The sequence below is a fragment of the Colius striatus genome, chromosome 1 (assembly GCF_028858725.1).
Source record: "Colius striatus isolate bColStr4 chromosome 1, bColStr4.1.hap1, whole genome shotgun sequence".
Taxonomy (NCBI): Eukaryota; Metazoa; Chordata; class Aves; order Coliiformes; family Coliidae; genus Colius; species Colius striatus.
Window position 1 is genome coordinate 58,847,737 of NC_084759.1, and position 22,764 is coordinate 58,870,500.

General features: G+C 39.3%; 1 long non-coding RNA gene across 2 annotated transcripts; it reads right to left on the reverse strand.

Annotated features, from left to right (window-relative positions):
* Positions 1-22,037, reverse strand: LOC133625477 (uncharacterized). Of its 2 annotated transcripts, XR_009818761.1 has the most exons (7): positions 21,577-22,037; positions 20,147-20,229; positions 12,581-12,813; positions 11,151-11,269; positions 4,510-4,691; positions 2,550-2,679; positions 1-950 (listed from the first exon to the last, which is right to left on the reverse strand). It is a non-coding gene; the product is annotated as an uncharacterized LOC133625477 (long non-coding RNA). The 2 variants fall into 2 exon arrangements; XR_009818762.1 differs by lacking the exons at positions 11,151-11,269; positions 12,581-12,813.
* Positions 22,038-22,764: the final 727 nt, after the last annotated feature.

The following is a 22,764-nucleotide window of genomic DNA, read 5'->3' on the forward strand; positions in this document are numbered from 1 at the left end:
TATGCATTATCCCCCTTCCATTATTAAGACCTTCAAAGGTCAAACAAGTCTATCTGTTGAATCTGAATGCGAGAATTGTAGAGACGAAGGTTACTTTAGCCATCAACCTCATCACAGAAAAGCCTGTAATGAACACTCAATTGATATGAAAAAAAGAAACATCTTGTAAGCTGAGGTCTCTCTTGACCGAACAGTATCTTTAAGTACTCAGGACCAGAATCTCCAGGAAACCTGTGTGATGCAGGGGTACAAGATTACATACTTGCGCTTCCTGTGACTGGACATCTGAGCCATGATCTTCTGTACAGACTGTGCATACTCTGAAATCTCTTACAAGCTATATTGAGTGTTAAGACACACAATGTATTGGTGCTCTCCTGCTGTCCTGACCACTTGCTGACCACCTGCCAGCTGCCTTGTATGGGTTTGCTTACTGACTCATTTGGTGGTTTAGAATTTACATTCCAGGCACAGGGAGGACTGAGAACAAGAGGACAGGAAGAAACTTAGTGAGGATACCCCGTCCTGTTGTTATGCAAACCCTGATTCATGCCCCAGCGACAGCTTCTGGACACCAGGGTCTGCACATTATTAGAATATTTTACATAAGCCTAAATGACAGATAAGCTCTCCAGGAAAGTGAGTTAGTCCATCCTATTTCCTTATCAATTCTCTAGATTAACACTCACTGCAGCTGCTATTCCACAAGTAACTTCCCGATGAGCTCACTGTGCAAGGCTGAGATGTTGTGTCTTTATTTGCTGGAAGGTACCATGGCAAAGTCTTTCTCACAGAGCAATTGAATATTGGAATAAAAAAGTGTTTGGAGTTCATCACTTCACTGGAAAAAAAACCCAAAAAGTCTCCAAAACAAATAAGCTGAAAATCCATACATGTCTTTACAGTCCTGTATACGTGCTTCTTTATTTTCATTATTGTGTTCAGACAATCTGTACAGTGAAAAAAAAGCAAAAAAAATTGCAATGAGCCTTATTCCACAATGCCACGCACAAAACCGTATCATGCAGTAGCATTTCGCAAATCTTCTTGATGCCTGGATACTTGGTCTATGAGGAAATTCAATTCCTTTCATATCTACCAAGTAATACTGGCCTTTTGAGGTTTATCTTCTCAATAGGCACCTTTGTCAGCATGTTTTGGAAAGCTTCAGTACCAGGGAGGTCCCTCCTGCCCTTCACTGTAATATACTGGTGAGGGCCTGCACATCAGCTCTGTAGCCCCTGACACTCTGAGACGGGCCTAATATGGTGTTAAACCTGCACATATGTTGCTATTTTCAAAACTGCTCTGTAGTACCAGGCATGTGAATCTCTTTAGCGGCAATGCAAAACTCAGCTTATGGTCTCTGACCTGCCTCTGCAAAGAAATCTGAAGCAGGATCTCAAATAGAAACTTCTATCAGAGAATTTAGGTCCAATTTCATAGCTGGGTCCAGTTCTCATTCAAGCAGAAAAGTAATGTATTTATAGTGGAACACTCCTACAGGGAACACAGGAGCACTGTTTGATCAAATAAATCATGGGTAGGACTCTCAGGGTGATTTCATACTGGGAGCAAGTGAAGTAATGGTAAAAAACTTGATTGCTTTTAGAAAGCAGAAGTTTAGTATTTGTAATATTCTCAGCTATGCATAAAAAAAAAATTAGCATCATCTCTTTCCAAGTCAAAATATAGAACTGTTTTAGACCCAGTAAGACAAACTTAGGCAATTTGTGCTAGGCCTTTTTAACCTAGATCGATGAGGAAAGGTCAGAAGGAAAAAAAGGACAGGAGGTGAGACACTATGTACAACTAAGCACCTGCACTCCCAACACAGCTGCAGTGGATGGGTAAGAACCTCTGAAAATCTGTAAAGGAAATTTTCACAGATGATTACTCATGTTAACATGCTTACTTCTTTACATTGACCAATCCAGCAGGAAAGCTTGGGGAGTTTTGTGTACATGTGTAATGACTTAAAAAAAAAAAACAAAACAAAGGAAATAATCAGTTTTCAAGCGCTTAAGCCCTTATCTTTGAAAGGCCCCCACAACACTGAAGTCCTTGTAGTCAGCACCTGTACTATCATATAATTCAAATTTCCTGACTCATGAACCCATATTGCTGACAGCAAATAAACACTGTTCACTCCTCTGGAGCAAACCATCTCGTTCTCTCTGAAACAAATCCCGCATGCTGTTGAGGGATTAGGTTCTGCAAAGCACCAACTCCAATAAGCAATGTGAACGCAAATGGATGAGTTTTGGTGGTTTAGACTTTCTGGTAGGTGGCCTATACAACTTGAATCTATGTATGGTAAAATCTTTCCATGGGAAACAGCTTCTGTCAAATGGTGTGGGAAGCTTTATCTTGTACTGTCTGTTCCATGGGACACAGTCCACACAGTCTTCAGAGAACAGGAGCTGCAGGTTGTTCTCTTTATGTGACACTGAGAAACTAAACACTACAAAACTTTGCATCCTCTCTCTTTCTCCCATTACCCCATTGCTAATTTATGGTGAGAGAGCATCTGCCCTTCAAAGACTTACTGTGTTGTAACTTTAACATTGCATGGAAAGTTGAAAGGTACTGTGTGGATTATTGAATCCATGTCCCCTGAAATGCAATGTGGTTTCAACGTTGGCATCCTTGTCTTAATCTGCAGATTCTCCTTTTTATCTGGAGAACAAAAGAGGCAGTCCTCTAGTTTGGGGTAGAAATACACATTTATCAGCTTTTACCATACAATGACAATTTGTCAGTGTCCTTTAACCCTAGCGATTGTCTCTAGTTTAAAGCAGTTTTACTATAGCTTTACCATGTCCTCCAAGGTTACACTGGTTGCCATCCAGAGATCGTATGTATGCCAGGCTTCACCATCTTGAGTAGCAGAGATATTATTTTTCCAAACTTGCAGAATCTAGAGGCATTACCTGCTAAAACCTTACCTCTTCAGAAAAAAAAAAAAAGTTCTGCTAAGAAGGCAAACTTGACGTTATCTTAACCCAAAATCGCAAAACCAATTTAAACAGCATAAAGCAGCAATGCCACAGGTGGAGCCCGTTTTAAACATCTTTCTCCCCTCTCTCACCCTCCTCAACTCCACCTCAGGCTGCCCCCTACCTTGTGCCTGCACCAGTATCAAACAGTATGGCTGAGCAGCATACAGCAGCATGAAATGGGTTGAGCTCCTAAGCCAGCCAGTTTCAAAGCTGGATTATTCTCTGACCTGCATTCCTGTGCCAACGCCTGGACAGTTGTTCTGACACAAGAGTCAGCACAGTGCAAAAGGCAGATGCACACCAGAGAGGGAAAGATGGGTAGAAAGAGGGGGAGCTGCTGCTTTAAGCAGCACTGCTATTTTCCTCTTCATCAGGGTGCTGAGGAAATTGACGATTTAAAAACCCAGTCTTGGAAAAAATGTAGCTAGACTCAGTCCAGACTAAGGTAGTTTAAGAGATGCTTGAGTTCCCATTTATCAATAGAATGACAGCTTTTTAGTTAGTAACCAGCTCTTGCTGTAAAAGGAATGAAAAACCAAATCATTGGTTTCTGCCTGGCTTCTTAGGCCTGTCTCTTTACAGTATCAGCTCACTCTTAGTTGAGTCCTAGATCAAATTCATGGAAGACACAGTGTCATTTGCCTACTTTAATGAGACAGATGATGAAATGAATGGACATTTATCTGAATGTGCAATGTCTATTTCTATACAAATAAGATGAAAAATAACGAAGCTTATCAATGTTTATACCTATTGACATGAATTGATCACTGCTGTAACTCAAGAAGAATGCAAACTTAGGATTTCACCTTTGTCTAACTCATTACAGAGTACACGAGTCTGTTTTCTTTCCAAAAGATAGAGACAATTGCCTAGAATAATGTCCATAGTGTGGTCCAGAGTGGAAATTCCAGTGTTCCTCTTCCTGGGCAAAAAGTGAAACCCTTTTAAAGTGACTGCAAAAGCCCCAAAGTCAGAAAGATCTAAGAAGGAGTAAATAAAGTAGAAGAGGGCAGCCAACTCGCATAGTTTCCATGTCATATTCTCACAGTCTAACATTCTGTTCTCTCCAAGGAGGAAATAACAATATAATGTACAGTCCTGCCACTACTGCTATTAATATCTTGGAATGTATCCAGAAGCACATGGGTGCAGGAGAATATGCTGTTCCTAGTAATCACATAAATATTTAGTTGTTTTTTCTTTATGAGACAGAGCCTGGATCTCTTTTCTATGCTGCACCATGTAGATACTTATTTTCCAGCTCCTCGAAGGCTGGTCCAATCAAGCTTCCTAATTTAAAAGTCCGGTTGCAACATAACAGAAGTACTACGAGTACTATAGTTATTTTAGCTATTTTAGTGCAGGAAAAAAAAGAGGGAGCAGGATGGCAAGTAAAAGGAAAACAGAAAAGCAAACAGGGACATAGTGAAAACAGTTCTTCCTGATGTTAACAGACTATGCATGTGCAATTGCCCTAGAAAAAATCTTAATGATTTAAGGTTACCTTAACAAGGTAAAACATTTCAATACACAGCTGTATATCCTTTTGGAGCCTCTGAAATTCTTTCCTCGGAGGTTTTGAAATGGTGAACTTTCCCAATGTGGCCTGTGTGCTGAATGCCTTCATGGCCAGACAAGAGTCTTCATTCCAGGCTGCACTTGTCCAGCATTAGATACTCCTGGGCCCTAGAAGGACAAGAAAAAGGGCTCATTTCTTCACTCTAGAGGTGAAAAGTGACCTCCAAGCACAAGCTATCAGCTTATTAGGAGGTACTACTGTGCCTACCCCCACTGCTTGGAATTTTCCCCTTCCACCAGTTTAAAATTGAAATCTGATGGAAGAAAGTAAAAGGAAGCCAGAAGGACAAAATGTTACATCCAGTCCCCAAGTGGCATCCTGACCACTAGCCGGGGTACTTGTGTGTCTTGTAGAGCACCTGAAATGGCACGTGCCTTTTACAGTGATCCAAAATTGGCATCTTTGTGTGCAGCTGACAAGGGAGAGACAAAGGATTGCCAAGGGCAGGTGGAAGTCTTAAAATCCTTGCTCAGCAAGCACCAGTAATGCATTGCTGTTTGCACAAGATGGATCAGATCATTTTCTTTTAAAGCTGTGAAAAGTGGTTGTGCGCTCTCTGTCCTACACAACTGTTTGTAGGAGCGAGTGATCCGGACAGACTTCCTGCATCCTCCCCTCATCTTGAAGTGATTCAGACCCACACTTAGTCTTACTTTTCTGTACAGCACCCTGTATCCACCAACTGTCAGTGTGTAATCCAATGCAGTTTATTAGGCTTGCCTGGCCTCCCAGAACACCCACACAAGTAATCGACCTGCTCAGCCTGGCCATGTATCTACTATGTTGCAGATGGGGCCAGTTCTGCTCCAGCAGGACTGATTGTCTCAGATACAGCTTCATACAAATATTGCTTTGGATCCCAAAGCAACGTAGCTGTGCATGAGTGCAGTATCTGAGGTCTTCAGCCTTGCCAAAGCTGTGCTGGGAAAAGACAGTGCAGTGCCTCTTGCACTTGCATCCACAGCCATAGGACACTGGTATGATGCCACAGGGTCTTGCCATGTGGCACTAGTTCCTGGGAAACTTCTCTCTGGGGACCTAGAGCACTGGAACTGCAGTGCAGGTAGACCAATGACAAACCATTGCCCCCCATGGATCTGAATTCATCCCAGGAGATAAGGTGTCTGTGAGCCTATACTAGATCCATTCCACTACCAAAGCAAGCTGATCTGAAGACTAGGGATTTCTACAGTACCACAGATATGCTATTCAGAATAGCTTCCTTCACTCAACTGAATAACCCCAAGGGTACAGTGTCTTTTTTTTGTAAATTGTAGAAATGTGTGGAAAGGATACAGAGAAAGCTTTTTTCCTCCCCCTCTTATATTATTGTTATATCAAAATACCTGAAAATACACACAAAAACCCCTCACTTCTATGTTCAGATATGAGTTTTCTCTGAGATCTCTGTTGCAAAGATATTAACCATTTTGACACTTTGGGCTGAATTTCTCCCAAAATCATTTCCAGACAGTTTTGAGAAACCTCATGCAGACTACCTTAAACACTAATGACAAGATGCTCAAAGATTATTTTGTCTGAAGCAGAGAAGAATATTTGGTGCTGGAGGGGAGTCCATAAAGAACAAGGTACTGCATTCCTGGTATTTACCACAAGCAGGTAGCAGGGAGCTGAATTAAACCTCTGAATATTCTGTCTTTGTCAAGGATGTTGTTAGGGATGCTCCTTTGACCTGTGGTTTTGTTTTCTAGATTGATGTGTTTGTTTGTTTGTTTCTGGTCTAGTATAATTTACAGTTACACTGCCACTCAGTAAATTTGAGTCAGATATTGGACATATTCAAAAGTGATACAAAGATATTAATAGATCCATGATCAGTTCATTGTAATTTCTCAGGGAAAGAAAGACAGAGAGAATGCATAGCTTACAAGACTGTGCAAAGCGACCTTTTGGATTTGCCAATCCTGGCATCACAATAATTAGGAAGGAATCCAAAAGCAATACTCCTCAAAGAATTTGGCCATGAAACTCTCCATGCATTTTCCTGGCCTCAACATGAAAAAATGTCTTGCTCCATCTTAGGAAAAAACTTATCCTACTTAAATAAATTCATCTTGTTATTTCTGGCCATTTGTAGGCAGGATGAAAATGTGATGGATTTTATTATCTATTATTATCTATTATTTCTCTTCATGTGAAGGTAAAGTGTCACCATGGATCTGGCCAGACACAGATGCACGAGCACAGCACAAGGTCAGCATTCCGTATAGTACTTACACAGATCACACAAAGGTGACAGGCTGTGAAAGAATTGTGTAGACTCCTAGTGCTAACAATAACAGACATGTCAAATAAAAACATGTAATTAAGCCTGAAAAGCACAGTGTGATATATCAAAAATTTTTCTTCCATTAAATAAGCGTATTTCAGATTCACAGGAAGCATGCTTTAATCTGCTAGGTCATAGACACAAACATAATTGGAGAGAGAAAAGCATAGTCATCTTCATAAATACAACCCCACTTCAACAAAGACAGAACAGAAGAAGTTGAAATAGTGATCCCTCACAAACTGACCTGACGAAGAAATTAAAAAAAACAAACCAAATCAAAAGAAACGTTCAAGCAGCAACACACAAAACCCAAAGAACTCGTACGTGTTATGACACCCTGCCATGTTCTGGAGGTGGATAAAGAGCAGACATGAACAATTAAGTGAAAGCAGCAAATATTTGTGCCTTATTCAACATACAGTTACCTGTTGCAAACATCCTCAGTTGTCTAGTGCCCTTCAGACCTTTCAACCTGTGTTGACAGCCTCTGGGCAATATTTTTGCTTGCAAAGTAAAAAGGTATACTCAGAGCAAGGAAATGGTCATTAGTAAAGAACATAGATCTATCATTCTACTTACCCAGTTTTGAATCTTTCTGGGCAGAAGATAAGAAACTGTTGCTAGGACCCTGTACACAGCTCAGCAAGATAGACAAAAAAATATGGAAATACAGTAAGCGAGAACTCCAACCAGCATGAATGTAGCTAAACACACTCAAGGAAATCTCTCTGTATCAAGTACCATCACTGCACTAGCCACAGTATCAAGAAGATTATACTTGGAGCTAAGATGAATCTCTTACATTTCTGTGACTCAAAATGGCTGAAATTATAACTGGAAGAGAAAGCAGTATGAGTATGAGCAGTACTTTTTATCGTGCCCTAGAGATCTCCTTAAGCAGGAAGACTAAATCTCTAATACAAAGCAGCTAGGATTACTGTAGTTAGGAGTTGGAATGAAGATGATCTCTTCTTATAACATGTTTTCACTCTACTAGAAGTGACCTTCTGTTACGGAAGCATCCCCTTCAGAAGAGGAGGTATACTTATGATGAGCTACCTATTTGTCTCATCAGTGTTATAAACTGGTCACTGTGGACCTACTGAATTGTCATGGTTTTACCCAGCCAGCAATGAAGCACCATGACAGTCTTTTGCTTGGTGCCCCCCATCCACCCCCACCCTCGTTAGGATGGCAGAGGCCCCAGCGAAATGGGAAGAAAGAAGATAACCAAGATTATTGTGGATCGAGACAAGGGCAGGAAGGGCTTACTGGGCCTCTTCTAGGCATAATTTTAATGAGCTTCTTCAATGTGGGTTCCTCCCCACAGTTATAGCTTCTGTGAATATGGGGTCCCTCTCATGAGACACGGCCTTCTCTGGCCATAGTCACTGCTCTTGGCATGGGATCTTTAATAAAGAGAATCACTGCCCCTGACGTAGGGTCTTTAGCAAAATGATCGCTGTCGCTGATGCAGGGGTTTGCAAAATACAAATAAATCTCAACTTCACCAGTCCTCTCTGTAGAATAAAGGGAAGTCTTTGCTCAAGCATATCTCCTCCTCTCTTTCCTCACTGACCTTGAAGTCCACATGGTTTCTTCCCTCTCTCTTCCCAGTCCTTGCACCACCACCAACCAGAAAAGAAGAAGGGACAGAAGAAAGAAGAAACAGAAAGAAGCCTCCTCTTCCAACTTCTTCTTATAAAGTGATCATAGAGACATCTAATTGGCTCAGCCCCAAAAGTGGGTCTGACTCAGAGCTGGGGAGAGTTTTGAGCAACTTCTTACTGGAACCATTTTACAGCCCCTTCCCCATTACCGGAAACAGCTTCATGTCAAACCATGCCATGAATGAAGTTAAATATACATCTGTGGTACAGCCACTGCTGTCAATGAAACATAGCATCAAGCAGTTTGAGTTATATTTAAAACAGCTACTCATAGTAGAAGTGTTCCAGTCAGAGCAATCAGTTCATCAGAAGTTGCAATCTAGACAGCTCCATAGTCAGGCCCAATATGATCTCAGTGTTGCAGCTATAGCATTCATAAAAAACACTTACAACTATCAAGTATCTCTGCATTTTTTCCCACTTTATACATGTCTCTATATATGCTTCACTGACAGGTTTTGAAGATCCTGAAGTTATCATTACAGTGTGCTTGTCAGTTGTGCAAACATGAACATAAACCTTACAAGTGTCATTTAAAAGACAGATAGGCCAATTGGATATGAAACCTGTGTTTCATAACCCTTGTCAACTAAAATTAAAATCTAGTTAAGTGTTAGGTTTTGCTTGGGATTCTCTGAACAATTTAGAGGAAGTAAAAACTTTATTAACCAATAACTAATTATAATGAAAGCAGTTATAGCCGGTTTACCCAAATTGGAAACAACTCTTTGAGGGGTCTTTTTTCTTCCCCAGCATGGACTGAGAAAATTTGCAGGACAAATTTGAGTTCTACTTTTCCCCATGACACTGCATGCACATATCTGTTCATGCACTAGAAGGGTTCAAAGCTAGACACGAGCACTCCTGTAAGTTAATGCTTACCTAAATTAAATGATACTGTGGGGAAAAAAAATACACATACTTTGCCTCAAAGTAGCTAACAGAAACTGACCACAAGCTTACATATACCCACCAAAATGGATCCTTTTAGCAGTGGCTCCAGCTCTACTTCCAGAAGCTTGTGGGCAAGTTAACAGCAACTGCTAGTGAAATGCATCAGGCTTATTGAAACTATTCCTCATTGATAACTGATCATAGAGCAAAGACTATCAGCTAAAAATGTCTGTGCTAGACACCAATAACTGAAGACTGCATACCATGGTGAAGAAGTTTTTATGGTTAGTTGCTTCATAGTGGATTGTGGTTAGTTACATGATTGTCTGTGGAACAGAAGCAGGAAATATGCTATTTTGTGTATATATTAACATTGTTCAGAAGGAAGCAAGCGGTAAGTTCTGGACATGGACAAAAGTGATCAAGCAGCTCAGAAGAGTTAGGGTGATTTATGTCAGGTGTGTATCTCATTGTATCTTTGATGTTAGTACTATATGTCCATTTGGTTCACAAAAGATGAAAAGAACCTCCAGATGAATAGTGGTTACTGTGCCAGATGAAATACAATTCAAATAAACATACACATGAAAACCAGTTCAGATACCCGTGTTGAAAGGTAAAGAACAATCCATGCTTTCTAAATGATCTCAGGGTTCTGGATCATCATAATAGCCTATAAAAAAATAGACTTGAGACTCTCTCTGTACCTACGGAAGGCAAATTTAACTTTATTTTTCAGAGTCCCATAGATCTCATTACTTAGTAAATAGCAACAAAGAGTCAATTCTCTCAGTATTGCCATCAGGTTCAGAGGAGGAATAAGATGATGCATCTCAGAGCCTCTCACCACTCAACACTATTTGACATTTTTTTGGCAGATCGAGTAATCCCAGGCAAACTGACAGATTAGTTAAGTGTGGATTTGATAATCAGAGCCAAAAAGCCTCATGAAAACGTTATGAAGAGCAAATCACATTTGCTTTTTGCTCAAGAAACAAAATTTATCTATGAGTTTTGGAATTTGAGAAAAGGAATTCCCATAGCTACATCTGAAAAGGTAAATTTGTATGTCAGTAATTCTCCCCTCTCAAAAGTACAGTTCACTCATAGAAAGAAAACAGGTACAGAATGCACAGAAAATTGGATATAAGATTCTTTGGTAAGGCTGAAACAGCCAGTGATTGATGATGAAGGACTCACGGGTGCTGAGCTCTGACTCAGCTCAAGTTCAAGGCCTCTCTCAGTAGTTTTTACCGTCTTCTGTAAGTAAAAAGTCTTCTGACTGCAGCAAAACTCTCTTGCTTATGTGACAGCTTCCACTTTCTTTGCTGCATCTCAGAAGTTGATGATTAACTCTAACTGTACATATTGTTAACACTAGTCAGTCAATATGCCATTACCTTGTAGATCAAAGGGAAAATTGCATGATCTCTTCTGGAATCTATATGCACCATTTTGTTCTGGTGAGAAGCACTCTGCACATGCCTACTTTGAGTCAACATTATTGTTATTATTTTTCACTTCTTACTTTATCACTGCTATACTTGGTGGTCAGTAAAGAATGCCTATGCATAAGTGTTCCAAAACCAGTTTTAAGCTACATTAGCTGAGGTAGAGGAGCAGCCAAAATATGCCAGTGAGAACTTTCGGGCAGGATTCCAATTGTGCCCATGAACCCAGGGATGTTAGTGAACCAGATGGGAGGTTACCTTGCCCTCGCCTACTCCTGATTTGGATAGCAACTGTGTATCCACATTTCCACCTTCAAAGCCAGCTTTGATATGCTGCAGTCACAGTAGTCATAAACCCAGGCTCAGTTTTGGATCAGCTGCAAGAAATAGTTTGGATAAGACCAATACAACCAAAAATATTTTTTATGAAAGGTATTTCAGAAAGGAGATGTTAAAGTAAGCCTCTTGTTTTTTCATATCATAAAATGCCATAGCAAAGTGATGACAAAATACACACCTTTTTCTCTGTTCAAAATGTATCTTAAAGGATACCTGTGTTTTGTAGCTAAAGTAGAGGGTGATTCAGATGTTTATTCTATACTTCTACTCCCTCATACTCTGGAAAAAAGTTGAAAATAGTGTTGTGGGGGTTGACCCCAGCCAACAGCCAAGCTAACACTCAGATTCTTGCTCACTCTGCCACAGAACAGGGAGGGGAAAAAAAGAAAGTGAGAAGACTCATAGGTGGAGATAATAACAGCTTAATAGTGAGAGCAAAATCTGTGTGCATAAGCCAGACAAAGAATTAATTCTTTATATTTTATCATGAGACAGATGTCTGGACACTTCCTGGCAAGGAGGACCTTAGTACACATAATACTTGCTTTGGAAGACAAATACCATCACCACGAATATTCACTTTTCTCCTCCTTGCTCTGAGCTTTTCTTCTGGAATTTGACATCACAGGGTGATTGATGGGTACAGAATACCCTTTGATTAGTCTGACTCTGTTATCTAGGCGATGCCCCCTCAGTATCTTGCCCACCCCCAAGCCTACTTGCATTTGGAGGTGCAGAGGGAGAGAGGAAAATTTGAGCCAAAACACTGGGGTGTTACCAACATTGGTTTAGCCCCAAATGCAAAGCACAGCAGCATATGGGCTGCTATAAGAAAGTTAACTCCATCCCAGTCAGATCCAGTACAGTTGTTAAAGTTGTTAGTACTTTATTCAGAGATAAATTGACTGTAGATGACAGAAACAAGTGTCCTAGAGCGTTTCCAGGATATGTGTACTCTTGATACTACACAATCTTTCTGAATTATCCATGTGATGAAGCTCACATCACTGTTGAATACTTTCAGTATTCAGGCTTTTATTATTCTCTTGTCCTTAACATTACTGATGTTTCCAGAAATATGCAGTTGTATTTTATCCCGATTACTAAGATGGACTTTGCAAGCAACTGTTTGAATTGTATGAAGCAAAGAGATTGTGTTGGGAAAACAGGCCCAGTAGACACTGTGCTTTGCTAATAGGTATTCTATCCTTTTTTTTTTTTTTCCCCTCAGTTCTTGTGATTCCTAATGGAAAAGGTCATCTTCACAGATAACAAAGCAGTTTTTTATTTTCGTAAGAATAACTTTGGTTTGGTTTATTTGCTATTTGCATCGTATCACCAGAAGTTACCATATCAGCAGAAGCTGCAGACAAGCTTATATGTGGCAAACTACTCAGACTTTCCATCATCAGGTACTTTATGAGCTTGTTTCCATAAACACAGGAACATGTGACATTTATGTATAGATTCCTCAGGTTTCCTCTTCAACAATTATCTCCAAGTGTTTCTTCTTTTCTTGGAAAACAGCACCAAACCAAAAGGACTAAATTAGGAGACATGGAGAGAGGCTGTTGTTCATTGTCTGCAATTAATATAAATACAAATATATCCTGAGACAAGTGTGATACACAACAGGAAACAATATTCTGCTTCACTGCCACTGCGTGGCAACTGGAGAATACAAGATTGCCACAGGCAATGTATTTGGTCGGTATCTATAATTTTGTTCCCTTTGCATGCAGGTTTTTTGGCGTGGGTCTTCAAAAGACACAAAGTTAGAAGAGATAACAAATAGGAAAAAATCATGTGCCCTCCTTAAGATACTTGTCTGAATTAGATTCCTGCAGTTCATTAAGATCCTGTCAAAAGAAATTTCAAATAAAGGTTACTGTGGAATATTAAGCATACCTTTACTGCACACATAAATGCAATCAATCTGAAGGTAATATGAAGATAGATTAAAACATCAAAAAACAAATTACTATCACTAAACAAATTATTCCATCAGTTACATGGATTGGACTAAGCCAGCTTATTAGCATACCAAGTTTGTGGGACATTTTGCATATCAGTTATACAGGAACCATCAGTCTATATGGAGAAAACATAGCTTATACTACCACTGAAGATGAGGTAGCTGTATTGTTGTCCAACATAACACATAAATCCTCTCAATCATGATATCTTCCATGCAGCAAACAGTTGGGTTTTGGCCCAGATCGGATGTTAGTTGTAGTCTGCAAATCACTCAGTGTCAGTTCTCTTTTACACTAAAAAAAAAAGCTAAGAGTTTGTTTGAAGTTTGTTTGAAGTTTGTTTGCAATCCAGGCTCTAGCACACACACAAAAAAAATTCTATGCTGCAATATTATGCTATCCTCAATGACTGGCCTAGAGAACTTTCGTAGGCATTCAACACATGGAAAATAGAGGGTTTGAGGGATATTAAGAATTCAAATACCCCCGCAATTATACATGTGGAAAGTAACAGAAACTCAAACCATTTTAAGCAGCAATTCAAAATGAGGTTTCCTTATTGACTTGACTTCTCATTATTATCAGCTTATACCAAAAGATAGACCTTTTCCCCTTCCTTTCTCCTTCTTTTCTGAAAGCAAAGGCAGTGGTCATTTCATTGCCTTGAAACCTGATGTTAGGAGATATTGCTGTAGTATTAGCAGTTTGTTCATTCTGATAAATCTCCTGAGAGACAGTTATTTGTTTAATTATGGGACTTAAGCCAGTTTGATTAAAATATTAAATATAAGCAAGACAATAATCTATAACTCTTTTCTCTTTAAGGCCTGTTTTAGTGGGTAAATACTCTGAGGTATGATTTTCTAATTTCAGTTCATGGAAGATTTATTTGCCTACCTACTGTTCCATTAGTAAATGTCGTGCTGAATTTTTAAACACATTGCACAGATATGTTTGGACATTTGCTGTAGTAAAAATCTATCACCAGCATCACAGAATACAAAAATATTATAAATATGGTATTAATATACAGAAAATCAGAGTGGTGGAAAAACAGTGGGTTTTAAAGGGAGGAAAAAAATAGAACTAGGTAGAGTGGTGGAAAGAAGTATTGCCCCAAGTTGAGATGTCAGGGTCTTCTCTTTTATTCATGTTTAAATCACAAAATGAAATGCCTCACTGTTGTGGTTTGGCCCAGCCAGCAATGAAGCACCATGACAGTCTCTCTCTCAGTGCCCTCCATTCACTCCCAACCATGTTAGGATGGCTAAGGCCCCAGTGAGATGGGAGGAAAAAGATAACCAAGGTTGTTGTGAATTGAGACAAGGGCAGGGAGGACTCACTGCTAATTATGGTTCTGGGCAAAACAGACTCAAGTTCTCAACTTAGAGAGGAAAGTAGGAAAATTTATTCTACAAGAAACAGAACAGAACAAAAAGTAAAAAGGGAGTAGGATGATGAGAAAATTACAACCAGCACTTTAAGATCTCCCTCCTCCATCCCTCCTTTCTTCGCGGGCCCAGCTCACTGCTCCCAATATCTCTACCTCCTTCCTCATCAACACCTCAGAGGGGCAGGGAGTGGGGGATGTGGTCAGTCTCTCACAGATGGGCTCTGCTGCTTCTCTCTTCTCAGATGAAGACGACTCCTCCCCTGCTCCAATATGGGGTACCTCACACACGACGTAGTCCTCAATGAACTTCTGTGGTGCAACAACTTCTGCCAATATAGCATCCCTCACACAGGACATAGCCTCTTCCGGGCATAGTTTTAATGAACATCGTTGGCATGGGTTCTTACCCACAGTTACAGCTTCTGTGAATATAGGGTCCCTCACTTGAGACACAGCTTCCTCTGACTGTAGTCACTCTATCTTCTCTCTGTCTCCCAACTTCTTGCACCACCACTATCCAGAAAAGAAGAAGAGCAGAAGAAGTAGAAACAGGAAGAAGCCTCCTTTTCTGGCTTCTTCTTAAAAAGTGATTGTGGAGGTGTCTAATTGGCTCAGCCCCAGAAGTGGGTCTGGCTCAGAGCTGGGAAGAGTTTCGAGCAACTACTTACAAAAGTGGGTCTGGCTCAGAACTGGGAAGAGTTTCGAGCAACTACTTACAAAAGCTATCTTTACAGCCCCTTCCCCCTTACCAGAAACACCTTCATGTGAAATCATGACACTCACTAACATTTTACCCTTACCAGTTCTGAACCTAAAATATTTGTAATGCTGTTTCAGCATCGAGCACTACACCTACTGATTTCCCAAAGATCCCCTGGAGCACTGGATCAGACTCTGCCTTTGGTAACCAACATCCATCCGTTTTTGTCTCTTTAGTGGCTGCATGCTGCATGCACACTGACAGTGTTAACACCTGTTTTAATGTTGTAAAACACTGAGAAAGAAACAGGTACTAGAGTGAAATAGGTCTCACATCTTTTTCTCATTGTCATGGATCCCAAATGAATTTACATGGGATGAGAGTGACTGAGGCTTATTTCTGTTGTTTAAAGTGCTTTCATGAAGAATGCAATAAAGATTTTGGAAAACAGTAACTACAGTAGTTCATATGCACAACGTGAGTGCAATGATCTAATGTAATCTCTCTCAGAATTATACATAATTGAGTAGATTTATTCTTTTAGAGATAAATTCAATTTCCAGTAAGGACTTGACACTCCTTATCATTACCCTTTAGAAATAATTTCTTCTTTTGGCTTATTGAATCTAAATGTTTATACACAAGAGCCTAAGCTAGAAAACTTTTACGATGATTGTGTAAGAAAGCTAAGTGCAACAAGAAAACCCTCAATATTGCTGCAAAAAAGTATGTCATCGACAACATCACCAGCCCCTCAAAGCAAACATTGCCTGACACAGCCTAGCTAAAGAACTGATCACAAGGCATAAAGCAACCTTTTACAAAGTTTGTCCTTACATCTGGTCAAAATTTAAATATGTATATATGTGTTTACATTTATATAAACATTTTAATGATAAAGTCTAAACTAGGGGGCGGTGGAAAGTGCATGTCTACTGCCTTCCCACACAAGAGTATTGCACAGCTTGATGCCTAGAGCAGTTTTGTGAGTCTTCAAGTTGAAAGCTGATAAGTCAGCCTAAATAAGAGAAGTGATTTGTGCCTACATCTCAGTGTGAGTGCTCTCTAAGGTGGTATGTTGTTTCCTAAATGAGAATTGTCAAAAGGTCACAGATTTTTATCCTTGTGTGGAATGGAAAATATTTTGAAATTTCAAAGATTTCATGGGAGAGACAATTTGCTTTGCTGCTCTGCGCAGCTTCCCTATCTAATTAAACTGTGAACCACACAGCTCAGATAAAAACACATAGAAAAAGCTTTAAAATTAATAAAAAGTGCTACAAAGTTACTACTATTTGTCAAGCTTATCTTCCAGGGGATTTGTTTGTTTATCCTGCTATGGCACCTGAATTCATCTCCGTGTTATTACTTCAGCTATTTTCAGTGAATGATTCTACAACAATTTCCATTTCCATTATTGTATTCTAGGATGGAATAGAAAAAAAGGCATTCAAAACTATTCACAGTAAAAAAAGGTGGTGGTATTCCAGATAAGACCTAACCTAACTTAAGAATTTTTTTTTCCACAGTTGTGTTCTATATGTTAATACATGCAGCATTTAATACTGCCCTAGGCTTGCTACAGTTCAAGCCAACTAATTAAGTTAAATAAATGTTGGGATATTGGCACTAACAAGTAGTTAGAATATACTCAGTGAGAATATCAAGATAGAGGCACACAATTACTTTGAAGAGGGAAAAAAAGGTCAAGAGATAACAGTACATCAACTGTTATACATATTATAAACCAATTTTACCATATTTAGACAGTTAAGGAAGAAAATCTGTGTTCAGGGGCAGAAAAAAATGTATATTTTGCACCCATAGAGAGGAGCTCTTTTCTGGTTGATAGACAGGGTAGCATCCTGCCCACTGCCAGGACTTGAAGAGGTGTGAATGTGGAAAGAAGAGGCTCAGAGTACCACCTACAAAGGAAGTGATACACCTAACTCCAGGTATAAACTAGACATTTCTGTCTGTGTAAGGCCCAGATCTCAGTACCTACCAAATTAAACACATCTATAGTTACAATGGTAGCTAGACAGGTGTTTTCAAAATCTTCAGTTTGGACATGATTAGATTTCAACATCAGAGGGATCCTTCAAGCTTTCTGGGCATTGTCTTGTAGGCAATGATGATTAGGCTCACATAAATGTTCGCAGCTACCTAGATGGTTAGGAATGTGGATGACTGAGCAAAAAAGATATGGAGGGAGTGACAAGAGCTGAACACACCAATCAAGCAGAAAGAAAAAAGAAGCAATGGAAATGAGAGAAGAAAAAGAGATTGAGAGAGAAAGGGAATTGTCTTTCTTCCTTGGTTTCTTGCCAATATCTTACTTTATCAAATGCCTGTTTGACCAAGTTATGAGTATACTCTTATTCTTGTTCTTACCCAAAATGAGGTACACTCCCCAGTGTTGTCAGGGAAATAAATCCTGGGCACTCCTTGTGTTTTTGTAGGTTTAGATGTGATTTAGAAGTGCATGTTGGCTTTCAGTGATACTGATGACTTCCTTCATCATGAACTGCAAAACTGCCTGGTGCATGAAGGAAAACCAATTACTGCTGCAGAAGTGTGTACTGGCAATTAAAAAGTTGGTTGGCATTGGAAGCTTCTCTTTCCTGATGCTTTGTGTAACGCTTGCTCTTTTTTTGATCCAAGTTGCTTTTGTGTGCACAACTAAGTTCTCTGAAAAAATGGACTAAAATTCAACACGGGGACAGTCAGTAAATATTTTTTATATTTGAATTTAAGTGGATGAATGATAGTTTTTTTTTTTACTTGTTTTCTGAAGATGATAAGTAAACATAGACACAATCAACAGCTTTCTGTAGGTGACATATATGGTGACGTCAATAGCCCATTTCAAAATATATCCGGTAAACTGTTTTTTTTGTAAGCAAGCACTTAGCAATTATCCCCAGAACTTGTTGTTACACGTTACAAATAAATATATTGTGGTGCCATTTATTTGTTCATATTTTTCAAAAATAGAATGCCTCCTCATTGTACTTTAGATGGATGTCTTTCAATGCACAGTATGTTCTGTGATTCAAGCTTGCATTTCAAAGATGCTGTGAATGCTTTCCTTAAAGCTGCCAAAGTCTGGTTCTGCTCTGAACAGTGTGTATGCAAAAATAGAACCTCCTCGTACGTCTGATCTTCTCACTATGTTTACCACAGGTCATCAGCAGTACAAGATCAATATTGACCGTGCTTTTTCTGCATTCTGCTGTTTTAAGATTGTAAAGCCAGGTCAGGAAGGGGGAATAAGCTTATTTAAATTCACTCTTTAATACTTGCACCAAACATAATACCAACAAAATAGTTCACCAAATTGAAACCAATTCTGCCTGTGCAAAACCATTCAAATCAAGGGAATGAGTGAAAGTGTCAGCGGGAATACATTTTGCAGTCAGTATGATTGTAAGTTTAATATTTTTCTATGTGAATTATTCAAAACCTATCCACCTAACACTAGAGACAAATGAAACTGCAAATATCTTGAGCCAGCTCTGACAAGGGAAATGCAAATCAATATACAGAACTTGGAAAGAAATGGATTATTGTTTGCATACTGATTCACACTAGAAACAATTTTTTTTCTTTTGAAGTTTAAGGAAGCTTAAATAATTATCTCAAAATTATATGCCTTTCTTACTTTTAAATTGAGTTTTGATGCAGTTTTTTTGTAATATAATGCTTCAATATCAAATGTGTGAGTAAAAAAATATTTTTACAGAATTGATTTAAACCAACACAACATATTTTTTTGTATTGACTTAATGAAAATTGTCAGAGTTGAGCTTTTTTTAGGTAAGCAAAAAGAAATAATTTTAAGAAAAAGAAGTGTAGCAATTTTCAAGAGAAATTTGTCTACATTCATGATTTTTTTTAAGTGACATCAATTAGTAGATCCAGATATGTGAATGTGAATCTAATACCAGTCCTTTACCTTAACACCTAAATGAAGGTCACAAAGGCTACCTGGTTTTTACCAGATCACTTAATGATCTTTGTGACTTTGGTTGCTTATGGTCAACTCTCTCTAGCTTGTTGATTATTGTAAACAGGAAGCATAGGTATCAGTTTTCTGTGTCCAAGGTTTTCTATAGATGAATGCTCTAATTAGCATTTAGTTGTAAATGTGGACAGTGAACACTCTTGCTATCAAATCAAATAAACTGGTTTTATTAGTGTTTGAGTTGCTAGGCACAATCTGAGCTTGCCTAATGAATTAGGCACAGGAGGAAACACATATATAGGGATATTAACAATCTGGATGAGGGGACAGAGTGTATCTCATCAAGTTCACTGATGACACCAGAAGGCTGTGCTGCCATTCAGTGAGATCTCAACTAGATTGAGAGTTAGGCAGAGAGGAACCTCATGAGGTTCAACAAGGACAAGTGCAGTGTCCTGCATCTGGGGAAGAACAACCTCATGCATCAGTACAGGCTGGGGCTGACCTGCTGGAGAGCAGCTCTGCAGAGAGAGACCGGGGGAGTGTTGATTGATAATAAACTAACCATCAGCCAGCAATGTGCCCTCGTGGCCAAGAAGGCCAATGGAATCCTGGGATGCATCAAGATGAGTGTGGCCAACAGGTCAAGGGAGGTTCTCCTCCTCCTCTACTCTGCCCTGGTGAGGCCTCATTTGGAGTACTGTGTCCAGTTCTGGACTCCTCAGCTCAAGAGGACAGAGAACTTCTGAAGAGTGTCCAGTGCAGGGACAACAAGACGATCAGGGGATTGGAACATCTTCCTTATGAGGAAAGGCTGTGGGAACTGGGATTGTTCAGCCTGGAGAAGAGGAGACTGAGGGGGATCTCATTAATACTTACAAGTATTTAAAAGATGTCAAGAAGATGGGGCAGCACTTTCTTCTACTGTCTCCAGTGACAGGACAAGGGATAAAGGGCATAAGCTGTAACAGAAAAAGTTCCACCTAAACACAAGGAAAAACTGCTTTACTGAAAGAGAGCCCTCGCACAGGTTGCCCAGGTAAGATGCAGAATCTCTTTCTCTGGAGTTTTTCAAAACCCACCTGAACATGTTCCTGTCTGACCTTATCGAGGGGAATCTGCTTTAGCAGTGGGTTGGACTGGATGATCTCTAAAGGTCCCTTCCAGTCCCTACCATTCTGTGATTCTGTGATCTAAATTTGAATTGAAAGTGACCACATAGGAAAAGTTGGTCAAGATGGTGAAATTTGAAGCAGCCTTGTAAATACTAAAGTCTTAGCTAAGTTCCATGTTGATAACTTAGGTGTCTACATTTATACCCTCACAGACATGAGGTGATACACAGAAGTACTGGCAGGCAAGCTCTTTCATAATTGTTCCTGTCTGCTGACTTTTTGGACCTCATGAGCTGGTTGTCATCTTCCTCTCTGTTGGAGACACTCATAAACCTGATTTACTTGCCTCTGAAAAGCTGCAACCATCTTCTACTGAAAAATAGAAATTGTGACTTGTCCAACTGGATTTGAGAGCATAAAGGAGTAGAATCTCAGCAATGTGCTGCTGAAGGGGAAATTCAGCATCCTGTTACTGACAAGTCAGATTAAATATGTTTAATGATAATGGGCTAGTGACAGCTCCTTGGACTGCAAACAGCTCTGAATCAGCAATTATGCCTTTCTTGTATGTGTTAAAAGCGACAGCTACTTGACTTCTTATCTTGGTATTTTCTTCCTGTCTTGGAAGACAGTCAGAAGCAGTAGAAAAATATTTCATACAGACCTTGTGGAAATGTGGAAATAACAAGTGCCTCCTTTTTGTTAAACAGTGAGTTCTAATGCCGCAGAGACCTCAGAAGGAGATTGACCCTAAATGTTCTAAGTGTCTGCCCCCTGATCCTTTGAAATATGTAAATCTACTGAGAAGAGTAAATTATTCTTCAGCTTCTAAATTAACACAAATGAGTAATCTACCTCATTTCAATAGTGCTCCTCAGTTCCCAAGCCATAAGTGTTACCTCTGGTTCAAAAGGGAGGAGACATTGAGGAGACATTTTATTCAGAAGTGAGTATCTGGTTCAGAAGAGCTAGGTTTAGACTTCCTTTAGTAGAAAAATATGTGTGTCTATACCATTTTCTAATAGATTTCCTCAACAGAGTGACTGGTGCCAAGCATGAGGAAAATATTTAACAAGTTAGAGCATTTTAGGAACAACCAGTATACCACTCTAATATCCATACAGAAAAGCAAAGAAAAGCCAAGAAAAGATTTTTTAAAATCTGTGACACATTAAAAAAGTTGTGTTTCCCTACCTTGTTGCTGTTTTTCAGATGTTCTTATCTTTGCTTTTCTATCCCAGTTTTTTACTGTGTCCAGGAGGAAGACTCGAGGATGTATGCAGATTCTACGGTACTTTGGAGAATCCACTTTTTTCCAAAAGGCAGCTCCCTATGTTGACTGTAGCAAAGCTGCAGCTCTACTATAGTTTTGGGCATCACACCCAGACTGATATACTGACTCACACCTCATGAGTATACACCACTATACAGATAAAAACAGATTTTGAGGAAAGTAAGGACTACAGTTAGTGCTAGGTGATCCTCAACACAAAGAACACTGAATTTGAGCCAAATTAAATGGAAAGCTGAGTATGAAGCTTATTTTAGAATTATTTTCCTAATGCATGAGACTTTAGGGAGGAATGCCTTTAAGCAGGCATGCTCAAAATCTAAGAAAACAGGAAGCAACTAATACTGCTTCTCATCAGCCTAAGTCTCCTTCTTTCTACTACTCGCAATCAATCTATGAGCAGATCATAAGTGTTTATTATGCAATGGTAACGCTGAGACTGCTTGTGAACAGTTCTCTATATTTATGCAATGCCTGATATTTGTTTTTCTAGTTGCGTTGATTAGTTGTGACTGGTCAGACAAGTCATATGGTGTTGTTTCTGTTCTCAGATTAGAAGAGCGCACAAATACTCTCTCATGTGTCAAGTAGTTTTGCTAATACTTACTCTGCCAGCTTCAAGTCCAAGACACATGGTAACAACCCATACTTTTTTGAAAATGAATACAAAAGGAGAAAAAGCACAGCTGAAAAGAAAACAAACCCTGAGCAAACAGTCACATGAAACTGCTTGCCGTGATTGCCTGTGGAGCTATACACATGCACTTTCTTTTATTTCTTGTTAAACATGAACATGTGCTAGGAATCCAGGTCGTTACTTTTGATCTTGAAAAAGTATTTCAAAAAGATCTTTTGTGTTTGGTTTACTTTACATACTTTGTTGGGGTTTATTTATTTATTTTTATTTTCATGATTATAAATGCACACCAGGTTTTGAGACCTCAAACTTTACAGCAGGATTCTGGCCACTTCTCTTTGAAGTCCTGAAAGCTTCTATTGCACAAGGAGAGAGCATTTGCTCTAGAAATACTTGAACCATAGAAAAATATGGGCTTACTTTCTAATCACATCTGAATATAGAAATCTTTATA